The sequence below is a fragment of the Physcomitrium patens genome, chromosome 16 (assembly GCF_059467195.1).
Source record: "Physcomitrium patens ecotype Gransden chromosome 16, ASM5946719v1, whole genome shotgun sequence".
Classification (NCBI taxonomy): Eukaryota; Viridiplantae; Streptophyta; class Bryopsida; order Funariales; family Funariaceae; genus Physcomitrium; species Physcomitrium patens.
The window spans coordinates 16,716-27,152 of NC_143425.1; the positions used below are offsets into that span (position 1 = coordinate 16,716).

The 10,437-nt window shown below is 45.2% G+C and overlaps 1 long non-coding RNA gene and 1 pseudogene across 2 annotated transcripts; one reads left to right on the top strand and one right to left on the bottom strand.

Annotated features, from left to right (window-relative positions):
• Positions 1–545: 545 nt before the first annotated feature.
• LOC112293921 (phytochrome 1-like) lies at positions 546–4,921 on the top strand (annotated as a pseudogene). The gene is made up of 6 exons (XR_016506837.1): positions 546–1,573; positions 1,795–2,282; positions 2,602–2,918; positions 3,281–3,547; positions 4,113–4,345; positions 4,536–4,921. The product of XR_016506837.1 is annotated as a phytochrome 1-like (transcript).
• A 4,028-nt stretch (positions 4,922–8,949) lies between these two features.
• Positions 8,950–10,190, bottom strand: LOC149987583 (uncharacterized). Its single transcript, XR_016497850.1, has 2 exons — positions 10,056–10,190; positions 8,950–9,710 (listed from the first exon to the last, which is right to left on the bottom strand). It is a non-coding gene; the product is annotated as an uncharacterized LOC149987583 (long non-coding RNA).
• Positions 10,191–10,437: the final 247 nt, after the last annotated feature.

Genomic DNA, 10,437 nt, shown 5'->3' on the forward strand with positions numbered 1-10,437 from the left:
GCGACAAACTCTACAAAAATTTAGCCATTCCCTATCTGCGCTTACACGATTGCAGAGAAATGGATTCCAAATAAAAACATGGATTGCTCGAAGATTCTAAACACGGATGATTACGCGATTCCCAGATTTTTTTCGCAATGTCCAAATGATAAAAGAAATAGATCCCTATGAAGCTCTGATATTCCCACACTTTCAAAAAAAAGTTTCAATAAATTATACTTAAGATTGACATCATAGGAACCTGCCCAAATTCTCAAAAAAACCTGTTTTAGGACAATTACATTTTAGAGGTTATACAAGAATCATCATTAGATCCAATTATAGAATTGAATCTATAATTTGATAAATTAAACATTGATGGTAGAATATCCTTCTTCAGATGAGGGGATTATAGATTAGCGGTGGCCCAAAGGATGAATATTTCAATGAGAGCGGTTATGGTTACATTTGTTGTGTTAGAGGTGAATATAGTGCACTCGGCGGTAGGTCTGATTTCTCAATCAGACATTGACCTTGCCGCGAGTTGCAGAGCATTGATCGTTGGATTCACTGTGGGTTTAATGGGATTTGCAATTGCGACATCTGCTCGGCTTGCGGGAGCCAGAGGAGTAGAAGAAGGAGAATTGTGGGCGGTGGCGGAGGTGTGCATGTAGTGGTAGTATGCAAGATGTCGTCCACGAAGTTGGCCTCCTCGTCGGGGAGTTTGGTGAAGTCGAAGCAGAGCCTGCAGGTGGCGCAAACCACGGCCGATGCCAAGCTGCAGGCAGTGTACGAGGAGTCGGGGGATTTTGGCGATTCGTTCGACTACTGGAAATCCGTGCACGCGTCAAAGTCAATGGGCCAGAATGTGCCGGCGCAGGCGGTGACCGCGTACCTACAGCAGATGCAGCGAGGGGGTTGGTGCAGACGTTCGGATGTATGGTGGCGGTGGAGGAGAGCAGCTTTAGGGTCATCGGGTACAGCGAGAATGCGCCGGATATGCTTGACTTGGTGCCGCAAGGCGGCGTGCCGAGTGCGGGGCAGCAGGATGTGCTGGGCATTGGCACGGATGCGCGGACGCTGTTAACGCCGTCGAGCGCCACGGCCCTCGAGAAGGCGTCGAGCGCTGCGGATGTGACGATGCTGAATCCCGTGTCCGTGCACTGCCGGAGCTCGGGGAAGCCGTTCTACGCCATTCTGCACCGCATTGACGTTAGGGTGGTGATCGACTCGAAGCCCATTCGGCCGCACGACGCGATCGCAGAAGCTGGCAGCGAAGGCGTCTGTGTGATATGATGCTGCGGGACGCGCCGATCGGGATTGTGTCGCGGTCGCCGTACATCATGGATCTGGTGAAATGCGACGGCGCAGCCCTGTACTACGGGAAACGGTTTTGGCTGTTGGGGGTCACACCGAAAGAGGCGCAGATCAAGGAGATCGCGGATTGGCTCCTGGAGTGCCACCGCGATTTGACGGGGTTGAGCACCGACAGCCTGGCGGATGCCGGGTACCCTGGCGCTGCGGAGCTTGGTGATGCCGTGTGCGGAATGGCGGCTGCGAAGATCACCCCGAAGGATTTCCTCTTCTGGTTCAGGTACATTAGTTGCCGGCGATGCAGGGCGGTCTCATCATTCGGTATGGTGTGATTGACTGGTGTGTGGACTCTGGTGCAAGTAGGGGGTGAGAGGTTTCGAGGATGGAGTGAGTGCCTTGTGTGTGTTAGTGGTGGCTGGTGGGAAGATGTGGGCGGGGGAATGTACAGTGTTTCAGGTGCTGTTTGCTGAGATGTGGGGTCGTGCGGATGGTTCCTTCCAGGTCCCACACTACCAAGGAGATAAAGTGGGGAGGGGCGAAGCACGATCCGGATGAGAGGGATGACGGCAGAAGAATGCATCCGCTGTCTTCGTTCAAGGCGTTCCTGGAGGTGGTGAAGAGGAGCCTGCCATGGGATGACGTGGAAATGGACGCAATCCACTCGCTTCAGCTGATTTTGAGGGGGTCGTTCCAGGATATTGACGACAGCGACACTAAAACCATGATACACGCCCATCTGAATGACTTGAAACTCCAGGGCATGGATGAGCTGAGCTTAGTGGCGAATGAGATGGTTCGGTTGATCGAGACTGCGACGGCCCCTATTCTTGCTGTGGACTCGAGCGGATTCATCAATGGTTGGAACGCGAAAGTGGCTGAACTGACGGGACTTCCAGTCGGAGAGGCCATGGGTCGGTCGCTGGTGAAGGATCTGATTTTGGAGGAATCGGCGGAGGTTGTGGAGCGGCTTCTATATTTTGCGTTAGAAGGTAATGGACGGCTACCAATTTCTGGGACGGTTTGACCGGTGATGCGATTGTTGTGAATGGTTTAACTGGAGACTCTAGCAATCCCCGGCAGAGGGGCGGCGCGTGCGGAAGGTTGAGCAGCGTGCCGAAGTTTGGTGCTGGAAGGGGATTTCAGCGTCGTGGAAACTCTGTTTGAGTAGTTGAATCGTGTGCGACTCTAGACAGAACGTGGAAATGCTTTGGGTTGGGTCGTGCTTGTTGATCGTCTTGGGTGGCGGCACCGATGTGATTTGATGATGGTGACAGAGGTGTTGATGGATGTTCGGACCATTGCGTGCAGGTGAAGAAGAACAAAATGTCGAGATTCAATTGAAGACTTTCGGGCCACAGAAGGAGAAGGGTGCAGTGATATTGATAGTGAATGCATGCTCAAGCAGAGACGTGGCAGACAACGTAGTGGGGTTTTGCTTTGTGGGGCACGATGTGACGGGGCAGAAACTAGTGCTAGACAAGTTCACTCGAATTCAAGGGGATTACAAAGATATCGTGATGAACCCCAACCCTCCGATTCCTCCTATATTCAGCACTGACGAGTATGGGTATTGCTCGGAGTGGAATCCTTCAATGGAGAAGCTCACTGGATGGAAGAGGGAAGAGGTAAGATGATGGTTTCTTCTATTGTATGGTTGGGTTCGCGGGTCGGCTCGGGGTTGCGGATCTATCGCAAAGCTGTTGAGGTGAGGTTCACAGTAGCGTAGTGTGCGGCGAGTTTTATGTTGGTCGTGACTGAGTTGTTGGCACCAGAGAGGACTTTTGAGGCAAGGCCAAGCTCCGGAAAGCTGATGTTTCATGGGTGTGCCAAGTTCTGGTGAGCGGTCGTACGTGGTTGGTGTGAGAGTGTTGCGGTCCACTGTCGCAGTCATGAGTGTCTCTGTTTTAATGGGATTTGGTGAGGAGTTGGCGACTTAGGCAGTAGTGAGGATCGTGTTCTGAATTCATTTGCGGACGCTGCATTGCAGGTGCTGGGGGAGCTGCTAGTGGGTGAGATCTTTGGAATGCAATTTATGTGCTGCCGCTTGAAGGGCCAAGATGCGATGACGAAGTTCATGATTGTGCTGAACAGTGCCATGGATGGTCAAGATACGGACCGATTTCCGTTCTCTTTCTTCGATCGACAAGGGAAATACGTGGATGCTCTGCTCACAGTGAACAAGAGGACTGATGCAGAGGGGAGCATAACTGGCGTATCCTGCTTTTTTCACACTACCAGCGTGGAGTTGTTACAGGTCGGGCTTGAAACCTTGTTGAGATTGATTGCAATTGGGTGCAGCGTTGCAGAAACGGTGTCAGCAACATATGTGTTGATGAACAGTCTTGAACTAGGCTATTGATGGTTGTTGTAGCCAAATTCTTGCGGATTTTGCGCAACAGTATGTGCCACCAGGGGCGTCACATGTGCAGCTCTAACTGCTGGGGATAGCGCAATCGTACAGAACAGCGTAGTTGGGGGGGGGGGTGTCAGATGCTGCTTTTACCGGGACATATTTACGTGAAGTAGCTTAATGATTACGATGTTGTTTAGTAGTGGAATATAGTGTAATCGCTTTTAGCTATGGGGCACTGGTGCGCGATGGGTTGAAAATCATGAATGTCGAGGTTTGAGCATTGTGAATCCTGTCGGGGTGGTTCGGGGAGCTTGATGAGCTGCAGTTGAATCTGGTGGCCCCTGTGTGATTGTCGAGGCATCCGTGGACCGAGCGTTAGATTGTTTTCGCTGGGGAAGTACACGTGACGTGCTGTGTGATGGTTCTTGGCTATTGAAGTGGATCGACCGAATTGCTGGGCACGCAGGCATTGACTGTCCAACGGGCGACTGAGAAAGTGGCATTTGCGAAGCTGAAGGAGTTGGCTTACATCTGTCAGGAGATCAAGAATCTGTTGTTTGGCATCGTATTTACGCGCAATCTGATGGAAGGCACGGAATTGAGTGACGACCAGAAATAGTTTGTGGATACGAGTGCTGTCTGTGAGCGTCAACCGCGCAAAATATTGGACGACATGGACCTTGAGAGCATCGAGGACGGGTGAGTCTCTGGTTTCGCTGAATGTGATTCATCGGGTAGCACTTGTGATGCCCGCCTGGGCATAGTATTTGCAGCTCTGTGTGCGTTCCAGTGGCATTGTTTAGAAAGAGGGGGCTGGAATGATGTGGTGAGAGTGGGCAGGTGTCTCGTCTGATGCGCGTGGGCGTGTGTTGGGTTGTGGCCATTGCAGATACCTGGAGCTGAAAACAAGTGAGTTTGTGATGGGAACGGTGATGGATGCGGTTGTGAGTCAAGGAATGATCACGTCGACAGAGAAGGGACTGCAGTTGATCCGAGAGACACCCAGGGAGATAAAAAGAGCATTTGTCTGTTTGGGGACCAGGTTCGATTACAACAAGTGGAGATAACGTGCGGAGGGGCAAAGAATGCATCAGCGGTCTTCCTTCAAGGCGTTCCTGTAAATGAAGAACTCTAAACCCAAAACTCTACCCCTACCCCTAAACCCTATCTAACTCCTAATCCCTAAACCCTAGTCAACTAGGGTTTCCTTGGTCAAACTAATCATATATCCTAAACCATGATAGATATTAAGGGTTTGATTTCGGATATGGAATCACAATGTCCACAAATGTGGGGGTAGGCATAATAAAAATTATGCGGGGTCCTTAGGCAAACCGGTATAACTCTAAATCCCTATACCCTATACCCTATACCCGAATACCTAAAACACTAAACACTTTGGAGAGAGGTTGGGTGTCTCTGGGGTGAAAGAAAAGGTGTTGTGGCTTGTGTGACCTGTGGGAATGGTGAATGCCGCCCATTGTGAGGTTTGCAGCTTATTCTCTTTTGTCTCAATCCCCCTATGAGAAGAGTGTCTAGTACCTTGGTAGGGAAGAGTGAATGCCGCGCTGCTGGAAGGAAATCTACTAATTACACTTATCTAACCCCTAGGAAGGTTGAATACCACTAAGGGTGAAGGTATAAAGCTCTTAACGTGTGTTCACCCTCTTTGGGAGTGTCTTAAGACACTTGAAACCATCTGGGCTAGGTTGCTGACAAGGACTGAATCCAGAAGGGAAGGTCAACTCCCACAAGCTTGGAGTCGCTGACAAGGGCTCCAACCTGACATGGCTTAATATTCTTTGGTCTGAATTGCTGACAAGGGCTTATTGTTATGTTACTTGTGCAACTGGGTAATGGAGTCTCTGACAAGGGCTTCGTTCTCTAGTTCTTGAGGTCACTGAGCTAAGTTGTTAATTAGGGTTTAGTGTGCCTATATCCTATAAGGTACTGGATGAAACGACTTAACCCCAAGCCAAAACAAGGTGCAAATAGTAAAACTATGCTATTAAAAGATACACAGGGATACAAGGGATAAAAATAGACCAATAGGGGTTAAAATTATTGTCACATAAGTGTAAGGTAGGCCCCAAGGGTCAATTATGGATATTCCTGCAACTGGGGGAATCTTACCTTTACCCGGGATAAAATAGAGGTTTAACACTAGAAATTGACTGCTCCAAGGATATATATGGGTGCCCAAGGCTTAAAACAGTCTACTCAAGGTAAAAACCCTCCCTAAAAAGCAAATGGCGGAATCCAAAAGGGAGTTGCAGATCCTTCCACGAATGAGAGAATCTACCTTATTTGAGGATAAAAACAGTAGTGAAGGGCTTAAAATAGATTGACCAAGGGTATCTAGAGATTATAGGGGTTAAAATTAGTCAACTATGGGTCAAATTCTCACTCCCACAAAGCGTTAAAAGTGAGTCGCGGATATTCATGCGACTGAGAGAATCTTCCACTTCCCAAGGTGAAAATCTGCGACTCCCTTCAAATCCCTATGGGAGGAAATATTTACTCTTGGAAGATTATTCTTAACCCCTGAGGTCTATATGTAACCTGTGGGCAGTCTAGTTCGATCTTAAAATTTCAGTTTTGACCTTGTGAAGGGCAAGATTCTACCAATCGTGGATCAATCTGCGATCCATCATAATTCACTGTGGGAGTGGATAAATTACCCCTGGAGGGCTAATTTTAACCCTTCGTAGCTATATATATCTTTGCCCTTTCTGTTTTTCACTATTTCACCTTGTTTTCACCTTGGGAAGTGGAAGATTCTCAAATAAGGTAGATTCTCTCATTCGTGGAAGGATCTGCAACTCCCTTTTGGATTCCGCCATTTGCTTTTTAGGGAGGGTTTTTACCTTGAGTAGACTGTTTTAAGCCTTGGGCACCCATATATATCCTTGGAGCAGTCAATTTCTAGTGTTAAACCTCTATTTTATGCCGGGTAAAGGTAAGATTCCCCCAGTCGCAGGAATATCCATAATTGACCCTAGGGGCCTACCTTACACTTATGTGACAATAATTTTAACCCCTATTGGTCTATTTTTATCCCTTTTATCCCTTGTATCCCTGTGTATCTTTTAATAGCATAGTTTTACTATTTGCACCTTGTTTTGGCTTGGGGTTAAGTCGTTTTATCCAGTCGTGAAACCATCCGTGACTGCCTCTAAGGTTCTGCCATGAACTGTTGGAGGACCATTTTTACCCTGTAGAACCTATATTTAGCCCCTAGTTTCTCCCTAGACCCTTGTTCTTTCTTGTTTTCACGTCTAGACCCTGTTTTCACCCTTGGGTAAAATCTCTTTGTTTGGATGCAATAACTTCCACAACTGACCATAGGCAGGCTATTTTAAGGGATGTGGGAGGTTTCAAGGGCTCTAGACCCACTACCTCTCCTTGGATGCAATGTTTTGATGTGCTTTGGTGTTGTTTTGGCCTGCTTTGAGGATTGATGGTTTAGGGAGGTATGGGACCCGCTCAGGAAAGGTGGAGCTCAACTAAGACTTGGAGGTGCCCCATACCAACTGGATTTCTCAATCCATTGTTTATGTTAGTGTTTCTCATGCTTGCTTAGCTATAATTTCTCTGTAGTTTTCTGTGGGAATGAATCTGGAGTGGTTGTTAGTAGTTAGCTAGTAACTTAGGCTAATTAGCTGAATACTATCTCATTGTACTACGATAGTTGTTCAACTGTTGTTGCCTTGTCATTACCGCTACATATTGCTCGAGCAATTCTTGACTATTAGAGACCATGGATTGGTCTTTATTCTTATTAATGATGATATTAGCACTTTGCTTTGCCTTTGGAATTGAGGTGGATATGGCTTTTTGAGTCGGTGGTTGGATCCCCTCGAAATAGGACACAACCTCATTCCGGGCATCTTATAATACTATTGGGAGAAGATATACTATAAGCCGTGGTATGGGAGAATGATCGGGTAATGGTTCTACATAGTAATGAGAATTGATATTGCTAGAGTTTGGGCCTACAACTTGGTGGCTCTTTGGTGGTTACATATGAACCGGTGGTTGTCCCATTGGGTGCATTGCATATGGTTGTGAATACCATTGTGCCAATTGAGGGTTAGTATTGTAAGTTTGTTGAGGCCTTTGCAGTGGCCGGTTGTTAAACAAATTATGAGAAGGATTTGGAACAAATGAAGCTCCTGGTTCGGGCTCTTTTGGAGCCTTCCTACATCTATCGGTGGGATAATTGCCTCCGGAACTTCCACATGTCACCCCGGTTTGTATCCAACAAATTTTGGGGTCAATAGGGTGCATACAATGATAAGTAGGGCATGACACACCTCTTGGTTGAGGTTGACCTCCCGATTGATTAGTGGAGTTTGGGCGAAATTGAGGAGCTGCATATGGACCTTGAAATTTTGGCATTTGGCAAAATTGCTCACTATGGCCATATTGATTGTAATTCCTACACCAAATGTTGATAGGAAAGTTGTCGGTCTCATTTAAAGGAGGAGACATATGAGCGAATTTTGCACTAATAGCAATGGCAATTTGATCTCCAAGGCTCCTAATTGATTTCATGACATCTTCCTTGAAATCATCACTAGCTCCTCACATGATTATAAGGCTTCTCAATACTATAGCTTTAATTGGCTTTCAATCTATTCTAAAAGGTGCTTAAGATGTGAAAAAAAGTGCTAGGCAAAATCAACATGATATAGGCTTTAGATCCCAATTCAAACTAAAAACAAATAAGAAATAGATGGCTTATCACATTGAAGGGCATTTTTGCAATTATGAAAAAAAAAAAGAGATAAATTTGATATTATAAAGAATACATGGATATTCTTAATAATTTGGCAAATTTCATCAATATGTATATACTTTTTCATAAATAAAATAGCTTTAATAATAAAATATTTATTATTTTGTACTCTATGTACTGATGTCAAATATTTTATTTTTTAAAATTTTGATTTTAGAAATGATGAATGTAGTGGATTTACATCAAATATTGTAAATATAATAAAACATAGCAATAGAATTTATATCCTAATTTTTGTAATATATAACTTAATCATGCACCAAAGTTTTTATTTTTTTATAAATAATACATATAGTCTTAAAAAAAATGCATAAATTTAGGATTTTTTCTATTTGTTATTAGATTCCAAATTCTCAATCTTTAATTAATTTTTAGAGGTATAAAATCAATAATTTTCAAATTTTTTCCTTGGAATCTTTTTTTAAAAATTCTCAAATCAGCTTGCTCTAGAAATCTTGTTTTTAAATTAAGAAGTATTTTGAATGATTTCAAGGTTCATTAACAAGCCCCAAGTGGGTTTTTGTTTATTATCAAATTTTCTTCGATTGTATATTAAATTGTATACAGAAGAGAAGCTGAAAAAATAGATCAAAGTTTAGGGCGATCCCTTATTTGTACACCATTTAAAATCACCTGAACTGATACCAGAAGCCCTTGGCATTTAATGGGTGTAGGAATGGGGAACATGGCTAGATTAGGGAGAGCTCCCTCAACACAAAAAGGTGGTTTCGGGTTCTATATCCTACCGGTGTAACCTCCATTCCCATTGGTCTTTATTTCGGCGTATAAGTTTCACATACAAACAGACATTATACCAAACAGACACTCTATTTCACGCCGACCCCCTTTTCCCCCCGTCTACTCCGCTATAATTCTGGGAGCTGGAAACCACCGTCGGAAGCTGCGCCTCAGTTTATTTAAACTCATTGTTTGCTCATGTATCTTGTGGCCTCAAAACCCACAGTGGCCTCCTCCATGATGGCCTCCGTGATGGCAGCCTCCGTGGCCTCCTCCATGATGGCCTCCGTGATGGGCCGGCGCGTGATGAACCGGCGCGTGATGAACCGGCGCGTGATGGACCTGTGGATGATTGGCTGCCGGTTGCGTGGAATGCTGTCCGGCAATGTTGCTAGGGGGACCGACCTGTCCAGCAACATTAGTTCTACGTCGGCGGCTTTCTTCTGAGGAACTTGAATTTCCCATTGTATTACCGAGACCTAGTAAAGGGTAACACTTCGCCGGTTCTAGTTCCTTCCAAACAGTCTGGCCCATCACCAAACAACGAGTACATTTTGAGCACTGTAAAAGATAAAAGGGATCATCCCTTCACTTTCAGGAAAACTCTGTAATATTGGCTGTTTTCGCTTTGCCAATTGTGCTATCTCTTTTTCACGTGACAATGTGATAAATCTAACATTTCTTATTGCAAAAGAACATGTTAAGAATACAAAAATGATATCAGAAAAATTAAAACGTGAAGTGAGACGGCTGCAAACTACAAATCATGCAAGATCAGAGACTTCCCATACAGATCGAACACAGAGGCAGAGATTAATAATATACGTCTGAAATATCACGCAAATAAGATCTCTCAATGCAAAGAAATACCTTGCGGTCTGAGAAATTGGGGGCTCCTTCACAGCTTTGTGAAAACGATGGTTGCTTAAGAGTGTGAGTGTTATATAGGCTTTGAGCCTGATCACACAGTCTGCCATCCCTAAACCGACTATGTAGTCTATAAAATTTTAGTAAATACCTATGTAAGGGGATTCGTGTTGCGTGTTACAGGTGGAAATGGAGCTGTGCAACTCTGGTTAAATTACCTCCACACGCTTCCCCTTTCTTGAATACCGAGAACCGCCTCAGCTTATTCTGAGCAGATGCATGTGCAATTGTCATCCAATTATCCGGGCTGCGACACGTTCTTGAAAATATCTGCAGTATTCTAAGATAAAACTCTAGTGCTTTTGCCAAAAAAAATCACAGAACG